Source organism: Haemorhous mexicanus, chromosome 14, assembly GCF_027477595.1.
Source record: "Haemorhous mexicanus isolate bHaeMex1 chromosome 14, bHaeMex1.pri, whole genome shotgun sequence".
Taxonomy (NCBI): Eukaryota; Metazoa; Chordata; class Aves; order Passeriformes; family Fringillidae; genus Haemorhous; species Haemorhous mexicanus.
The window spans coordinates 14,975,160-14,984,174 of NC_082354.1; the positions used below are offsets into that span (position 1 = coordinate 14,975,160).

At 55.8% G+C, this 9,015-nt stretch overlaps 1 long non-coding RNA gene across 1 annotated transcript; it reads left to right on the forward strand.

Annotated features, from left to right (window-relative positions):
- Window positions 1-639: 639 nt before the first annotated feature.
- Window positions 640-4,227, forward strand: LOC132333778 (uncharacterized). Its single transcript, XR_009488262.1, has 2 exons — window positions 640-988; window positions 3,186-4,227. It is a non-coding gene; the product is annotated as an uncharacterized LOC132333778 (long non-coding RNA).
- The last annotated feature ends 4,788 nt before the right edge of the window (window positions 4,228-9,015 follow it).

Consider the following 9,015-nt stretch of genomic DNA (forward strand, 5'->3'; position numbering starts at 1 on the left):
AGTCAGGTTTGTTTAGAACCTTTTAGTTTGAAGGAATTTTTTTTTTTTTTTGAGGAAGGGTTGAATTTCAGCCCAAAGCCCATTAGTTAATGTCTCCTTGGATCTTACACTGAGCTGGTTTGGTTTGCAGAGTGCCCACGGGGACTGATACCAAAACAAGCCACTGTCAGCCAAGACCAACGAGGTCAGGAAGGGATGAGAAGGGATGTGCTGGATCTACCACGGGGATGCTGGATGAGTCCAGGCTTGGTGGCTTAGGCTGCCCAGAGAAGCTGTGGCTGCCCCTGGATCCCTGGAAGTGTCCAAGGCCAGGTTGGACAGGGCTTGGAGCACCCTGGGCTAGTGGAAGTTGTCCCTGCCATGGCAGGGATGGGACTGGATGGGCTTTAAGGTCCCTTCCAACCAAACCATTCTGTGATTCCATGACTTGAGGACACTCTGGTTTTCCATGTGAGTGTCTGTGCTTGGCAAATGAGGAATGAGCCAGATCCTGCTCTCCTGCTGGGGGGCTCTGCAGCCCTGGGCAAGTGAGGAGCACCTGCTGCCCACAGTCACACATGGAAGGGATTTGCAGAGTTAGCTCAGCTTTGAAGTCAACTCGTCAGCACAATTCCAGGTGTGGAGTGGGTTCACGGGCGGGAAACTCAAAATAAACAGCTGGGTGAGAGCAGCCAGCAAAATAAACCCACCAGAGCTCTGTGTGGGGCTTTGCTGGAGCAGCTGATGAGTGCCAGCACAGTGAACATATCCCAAGGCCCTGGTGCGAGCAGGAGAGGGCTCAGCTCAACTCCTGGAGAGCAGGTGGAGACTCTGGAGCTCCCTCTCCGTGAGGAGGGATCACCACACCCTGTCACAGGCATGACACGGTGCCTCGGCAGGGACGCGGCTGCGCTGAGGAGCCCTCGGATCTTCCTTTGAATGGTGAGGGAATTCAGACGTGGCTTTGAGGGTCTGAAGGGAAAAAGAAAAGAGAGGAAGAAAAAAGGAGGTGAGTGTAAGAAGTTGGGTGTTTCTATAGCAGCAGCAGCAGCACCCCGTGCTCAGCGCCGGGAGCAGGTGGGAGCGCCCGTCACTCAGCACAGCGTGGTGACAGAGCTGGCAGCCGCCTGATAAGAGCTGCTGCCTCCACGGCTGGGGTCCCACCAGCTCTGAGGATGGATCCCTTCCCTGGCAAGCTGCTGGAGATGGGGGAGGAGGAAGGCATGGCTCAGGGAACCTCGGAGAGCGGGGGGAGGCAGCGCTGGGTGGCACCAAGGGGACAAAGCCCTGGGTTCCTGTGGTGTCTCCCACCTGAGGGGCTGCTCTGGAGCAAAGGGCTCTTGTCCCAAAGAGCCGAGTCCCAGGAGACAGCCATGGGCACAGAGGCCCTGGGGAAAGGGGCGGGTGGGGGCTCTGTGCTCCCCCACCAGGCAGTGGGCGACAGGGGCTCCAGGGGCAGCGGGACCGGGACAGAGCAGCCAGAACAAACCTTCCTGTGCCCAACGGAGTGTCCTGAGGACAGGAACTGCAAGAGCTGGTGCCGAGTCAAGAGAGCAGCTGAGAAAACACATTAATGCACCATAAAGAATGTCTTTGCTTCCCAATGATCTTTTTTATTACTATTATTTATTCATTTATACGCCACTGCCTTGCTTTTTTCTTTCTTTTTTTTCCCTTTTCTTTTTTCTTCTCCTTTTTTTCTCCTCTCCCAGCTCTTTCAGTGCCTCATACCACCCTCTCCACCCCTGGAGACTGCATTCAAACACTGTCTGATGCTGAGGGCTGGCTGGGGGGGTCTGGGGCCATCAGCATGCCTGGCACATGCTGAGCCCAGCCAGAAGAGCAGTGCTGGACTCGGCCACAGCTCCTCCAGCCTCCAAATATTTGGATTCTAAAAGGGCTGGGATAGAAACACCAAGAAAAATAAATATTTTACAAACACAGTAACCGAAAACCTAAACAGGATCCCGCCGCCTCTTTCTGCCCAGGGCACGCTACTGAAGCGGAGCTTGGATGTCACAGCTGTGGCACTGACACTTTATTTCCTTACAAAGGAATGTTCTGTGGCTGCAGCACCACATCAGGCCTCTCCCATGGAATTTGGGAAGGAACAAAACCTGTCTCGGGATGCTGGGCAGCTCCTGGGCTGGGAATGTCCCTCTGCTCCCCTGGGGGCTCAGGAAATCAAACGCTGCCTCCTTCACACCCCAGGAAGGCACGAGGGGAGCCAGGACCTGGCCAAGCTCTGGAGGTGAAGGAGGTGGAATGTTCATTGCCCCAGGAGTCACCTGGGAGCCCTGACCTGGCCAAGCTCGGGGACTGAAGCACGAGGGGAAAATCCCTGCTCAGGACAAGGGGACTGCAGGGTGGGGTCCAGTGCTGGCTGCAAGAGGCAGGAACACAAAGGCCTGAGCAGGATCCTCCTGGGCAGGGGATGGGGCACGGCCTGGGGACCCTCCCCAGGCTTTGAAAGCACAGGAACTCCAAAGCCTTCCTTCCAGCACCCTCACTGGCCCAAGGGCCTGTGCTGGTGACTAGAGGCATCTCCTGTGTCAGCCTGCTCTCTGTTCAGCATGGAAATGCTCCCTCCAGGCTCAAACAGTCACCATCCCATTTCTGACACTGTGAGTGCCACCAGCTGGGACCATTGCCCTCGGGAAGCTGCTGAGCCCTTTCAGTCAGCAGTTTTTTGGCTCCAGTTCATGTTCTCTGCAGACCAAAGGAGACCTTGTCCCTTTGACTCGTTATTTAGGGGTCCCTCAGGACCCAGAGACACAGATCCCTCTCTGGGAGAGGAGGAGGAGGGTAGATGGTCCTAAACCAAAGAGGAACAAGATGTTCCAGTGCATGGTGCTGCGGTCACTGGCTCAGCTCAGCTGGGGACCGGTCACAGAGGGCCACCATCATGGCACAGCTGTCCCTGCTCCTTCCAAATTGCTCCCTTTGCAGAGCTGTGGGGGAGTGAATGAGCACCAGGGGCTTTAGTGGCCTCTCAGCCCTGGACACAGGACAGGACAGCTCCTTCTGCTGCCCCTCCAGCCTCCCAGCCATGCCCAGGCCCCAGGGCTCACACCCACCCCCTGTGCCCTCTCCCCACTCCAGCTTTGGGGAGGGCTCCATGTGCCTGGGGCTCTCTGGGGTGGTGGTGGTGCCTTTTTGTTGTGGTTGTTATTTTTAATCTACATATTGTTCTGGATTTGCGTCAGAGACAGCAGGTTGGAGGAACGTGCCTGGCTCTTGGAGCACAACGTGGCAAGGCTGGCAGTGCCCCCCAGCTCCGGGAGAAGGCGCGGCTGCCGGAGCCAGCGGGGCTGCGCCGAGCCCCAGCGCTCACCCCAAGGTCTGCAGCAGCTTCCAGCCACTCCTCATTTCCAGCCACAACAGCCAAGCCCTGAGGGTGAGCAGGGTGGGGAGGAAGGGGGCTCTCAGTACCAGAGCAAGCACAGGATTTGGCCCTGTGGGGCTGCCCTGTGGGACAGGAGCTCATCCTGCCTTTGGGCATGAGGGATCCCACAGCATCCCAGCTTCTGCTGCACAGGGAGATGCTGAAGAACCAACAGAGTCCCATCCAGCCCTGGAAGACCAGAAGTGCCAGCCCGGGGAGCCTGGAGCACCCTGTGTGCATCAGTCCCTGCAGGGTAAATCCAGCAGCCTCCAAGCAGGGGAGCAGTGGATGGGGACTGTTCCTGGCTGCCACTCTCCTGCTGGATGGAAACAAACCCTGGTGAAGTCAGCAGGGGGGAGATGCTGTGAGCCCCCTGTGGGAGGGACAGCAATGGGACAGCATGGGAGAGACACGAGGCTGGGACCTGGCGACCTCCTTGTCACTGCAGCAGTGTTTGCCTTCTTGCTCTCCTCACTCTGCTCCTCATCCCATCCCATGGGAGCTGCTCCCCACTCGGGACAGGGGCTGCTCTGCCTCTCCCACCTGTGGCAAGAGCCCCCTGCTCACCTGCCCCTCCCTGGCAGGAACCTTTCTGCCTGGTGCTTGCCAGCCTCCAGGAATGAGGAGGAGAACATGCCAGGATCTCACTGAAAGCACCAACTGTTCTCCTCGCATGGAAATGCTGCTGCTCTTTTGATTTTAAATGGCTTTAATGCCGAGTTCATCTGCTAATTCCCCTCCTGCCCCTTGTGTATTGTATATTAGGAGAAATGTTGTTCTGTATCCTGAGCAGTTTATTTTATCGAGTTTAAGAGAAAATCCCATACTGAGATGCTGCAGATAAATATTCATTGTCACATCTGCTTCGGTTTAAGATTGTTGCCTAAAAATGTTAAAAATACAAACATATTTGGTGGGGGAGAGGCTGGGGTGGGAGGATTGGGGTGGGCTGCTGAGTCTGGGCCTTCAGTGCAACTCATCAAATGTTTTATCACCAGCAAGGAGAGGAATCACAATGAGGGGAAATCACCCAGGGGAAGGGAAAAGGGAACAGCAGCCTGAGAGACTCAGCCAGCCCCAGCTCTGGGGCCTGAGTGGAGCAGTCCTGGGTGGGAGCACCCCTGGCATTGCTCCAGGCTGGGGGACAGCTGTGGCAATGCAGGGGTGTCCCATTCTCAGAGCATCCTCCGGGATCTCTCAGTGCCCAGGATGGGGAGACAGATCAGCAATAGAAGGAGTGGGGTGTTTTCCCTGTCTCTGGAATGCTGGTTTTCCCGTGGTCTGGCAGTGCTGGCAGCACCCAGGAACTGCCTGGAGGATGTGCCTGTGCTGGGAGCCCCTGTCGAGCCCCGCTGTGCCTGGCAGTGCCGTGGTGGCCCCGCTTGGCACAGCTGTCCCATCTCCACCTGATGAAAGCATGATGGGCACCAGGAGCTGCACTGGTGGCAATTCCAGCAGGGAGGCTGGGAGCTGCCCTGGCTTCTGCTGCCTCTGGGAAAGGCTTGTCCAGGCCACACTGGACACACAGAGTGACAGGACAGCTTGGGACAACATCAAGGGGACCCAGCTTGGCAAAGTCTACGCTGTCCCTGCTCCAGAGACACACAGAGCTCTTCCCTCCACGCCTCTGCCAGTCCATTACTTCTGCTCAGCACTACAATTTTATTTTGCATTTAAATAAAATAAACTTGACCTTATTTTATTTTTCTTTCAAAGCTTTTGCAGCTCCACCAAGCGCAGCCAGTGGATATGGAAGGCATAGTAATAAGGATAACGCTTTCCACTTGCTGAGCACTTTATATTCTCCGAGCACTGTACAAACATTACCTAATTAAACAGAGCAAGGCAGCAGCCCTCTGCTCCGGCCTAATGCTGGGAAATGGAAACAAGGAAACTCTGAACCAATATGTCAATAACATCAAAGTCCCATTGTCCTGGCCTTGGCTTTGTTGCAAAGGAATCTGAAATTGTCTCAGAGTTTCCAACATGGCTTCAGGCTCTTCACACTTGGGAAACAAGTGTGAAAGAACTGTTTGGGAGTCAGAAGACAAACCCTGATCAAAGTTGGCAGAAGTGGCCACGGAGACCCCGGGACTGCAGCCTGGCCTTTGATGCCGCCTCATGTGGGAGCCATCCCGGCGGCTCTCGCCCCCCAGCCCTTTCCAGGGCTGGCATCTTCCTCGGGGCCCTCATGTGCATCTGGGGAATGTTTCCTATTAGGGATTCACACTCTGGTTGAGCTACATTCCTAATTGTGGAGACTTGAACGGCCCTAATAGGAAACACACCCGCAGCAGAGTCCCTGTGAGTCATTCTCCCATCAGAGCAGTCCTTGGGCTGCTGCCACATGGCTGGGACAGGGCCCAGGGGACACAGGGACAGGGCCCCGGGGGGACCCTGCTCCCAGCTGTGCCACCATCCCTCCAGGCTCTCTGTGGGTGCTGTGCCAGGTGCTGGGAATTCTGTGCCTGCCCTCCGTGGCACAGTGCCTTCAGGGGACATTCCGTGGCCACTGTCCTGTTCCCACAGCAGCGTTGGCACCTCTGGGGGCAGGAGGGGGCTGGGTCAGAGCCTGATGCTCCGTGGTGAGTGACCACGCTCATGTTCATGTTTCCATGTCATGTTCATGCCATGCTCATGTTGCCATGGCCACGCTGGGGTCTGTGCCCAGCTGTGCACAGCCTCTGCCCATCCTCTGGGATGTGGCCAGAGCGGGAATGCCTCAGTCCCACCTCCCACAGCAGCCTGGGGGTCCAGGCTCTGGCCCCAAGGTGCAGCCACCCCTTGTTTGGCAAACTGAGGTGACCTTGGAGTGCTACCCCTTTGTGCCAGCGCCCAGGTGTCCCATTTGTCACCGTGACAGCCCACACAGCTCTGGGAAAAGGTCATCTGAGCTGTACCAGCCCTTCCTTTTCACATTTATGCTAATGGCAAATTAATTCTTCATCAGAAGCCCAAGTGCCCCCTGTGCCATTGTTTGATGTTTTCCAAATCTGCCTGGGTTCAGGTGCTCCCCTCCCTCCTCCCCAGCACTGAGACACACCAAAGACAAAGCATCAGCCCCTGCGTTTTTAGGACAAATTCTCTGATTCTGGGGATGTTCTGGCTGTGCATTTTTCTGTGTCTGCTTGACAGGAATACCTGGTGATGTCAGACAAGCCTCTGGGGCCCTCGGCTCTCATTACCAGCCTGTCTAATTAAGAGGAGATGCTGCTGACTGCTTTGGAGAACGATGTGGGGAAGCAACAAATGCCAATCTCCATCACCAGGGTCTGTGCTTTTGGGGTCTGGATCTTTAGAGACAGAAGAACAGCCCTGAGTGTGTCCCAGACAGTGGAATGACAGGTCCAGCAGCAGGAGGCCCCTGGGCAGCAGGAACCCCTCTGATCCCCAAAGGGTGCAGGGCTTAGGGAGTTTATCTGATTTTATCTGAGCAGACTCAATCCAGTTGCTAACAATTAGCAGGGGCTGGCTGATCATTAAGGCAAAATGAGCCACTCCCTATCCATTCCACCCCAGCCTGAGGTTTGGGTTGGGAGGGCGAGGTCCTGCATGTTCCAGTTCAGATCATTTTCAGCCCTGCAGCCCCTCTGGAGTTCCCAATGAGGCTGCTCCACATCCCCTTGCCCAGGAACAACCTTTCCCAGGACTTTCCCTCAGGTTGGGGATGTTTGGCACAGGGGGAGGAGGGAACTCTTGTTTTTATTCTTCTACAACAGGAATGTTTTTCCTCCTGTTATTCATCAAATTCTGCTGGAATTTAATACTCACCAGCTCTAAACAGCCTCTTGCACTAACAGTGATTGATGGTTTCCAACCAGTCCATAAATGCTGCCCCTCCTCAGCCCTGCACTTTCTCTCCTTCTCTCCCTATCACTCCATCTCTCCTCTCTTCCCTTCTCTCTCCTCTCTTATGGGCCAGACAAAAGCTGATCATGCTGTTGTTATGTGGATTGATTTGTTTTCTGTTTCTGCTGTGTTTTGGGGTAGGAAGACATCAGGGATTTGTGAAAGAGCAGTGAAATGCCATGGCCAATGAAGCCTGACTAGGAATTCCTCAGGTTATTATCTCTCAGGTTAGGGAAATCCGGACAAACTTCTGTAGGGAAACACTTCAGGAGCAGAAAACAGCAAAGCCCAGCAGCAGCTGCCCAGTTCTCCCAGTCTGGGGCAGCCTGGAATGGGAGGTCTGTCCATGGGAGGTGGGGTGTGTCTGCACACTCGGGGTGATGTGACACCCCGGGGTGTAGGGAATGTGCCCAGGATTCCCAGCCCAGGGAACTGCTGTGGGCTCCATCCAAGGTACCAGCAGGATGGAGCAGCCCAGGACAAGGCTCCTGATCATCCTCGTGCCCCCAGGAGCTCAGGGAGTGACAGCAATTGCTCTGTTCTTGCCTGGATGAGCAACTTGTAGTCCCAAGGCACAAATTCCCAGGAGTTCTGGCTCTGGTGGTTGGAGATGGCTGGTGCCAGGGAACAAGGAAGCGGGAGATGGAAGCAGGTAAGATGAAACCTGGGGAAGCCCTGTGACTCTCTAGAGACAAAAGCATCCAGCAGATGCTGGCAGGGAGGGCACTGTGGGATGCCAGGGTTGAGCTGGTGAAGATGGGGGTGCCGAGTTGGTGGAAGTGAAGGTGCCAGGCTGGTGGAGGTGAGGGTGCCAGGCTGGTGGAGGTGGGGGTCCAGGCAGGTGAAGGTGGGGGTGCCAGGCTGGTGATATTGAGGGATCCCCAAGAGGCAGAGCCCCCTCCCCGCAGCGCTCAGCTCGGCTGGGAAGGGACTGCTCCCGGGCTGTCTCCTTCCCCTGGTCATTTGCTGGACTTCCCACAAAACTGGATTATCCCTGCCTTTCCCCTTCCCCTGCACTTTCCCGAGCAAAGCTCCCTCCTACCTGGTGGGGGCTGCCCTTCCCTTGGAAAGCCCGGCGCTCCGAGGAGCCCCGGCTCTCCTGTTCCAATTAAGCTACCTGAGATAAAATCTGGGGAGCTCTTAGAGGGAAACAACTTAAAGAGATGTAAAATGGTAACTTGATTTACTCATTTGTTCCTGACCGTTTGATTCCTCCCCGAGCCGCCACCCAGCCAGCTGGGTTATGTGTCACCGGGAAAAAAAAATCCAATACAGGCAGATCCCTTATCAGATCAGCGCGTTAAAAGGATTTGGGGAATGCTAATGCAGGCACAGGGATTGGGAGATGGGACTCGCTGGCTACGGGTGGCCGAGCACGAGGCAGCACCTTGGCTCCCCCTTCCCCGGCTCCTGTTTCCCCTGGGATGCGGGAGCAGGGCTTGCTGGGCTCTTGTCCCAAAGCAAGGGCTGAGTGAGGAATCTCCACCTCATCCAGCCTTTGCCCAGAATCCCTGGGGAACATTTCTTGCCCCGTTTTGCTGGATTAAGTCAGTTATCTTTTGGGGTGTGAGTTGGAGGCAGCTCCTGTGCCTGCCTGGCTCTGCTGTGAGCAGTGTGCTGCACACTCCCTCCTGGCTGATGGCATTCTGGGCTATTCCAGGCACAGGGACGGGAGTGATGTCCCATCACTGATGGCCCTGCTCCCCAAACAGCCCTGATCCCAGGAGCCAGGACCTGGGACGGGGATTTGAGATCCACAAGGAAAATAAGAGAGATTGTGGACTCCCCATGCCTGAGAGTGT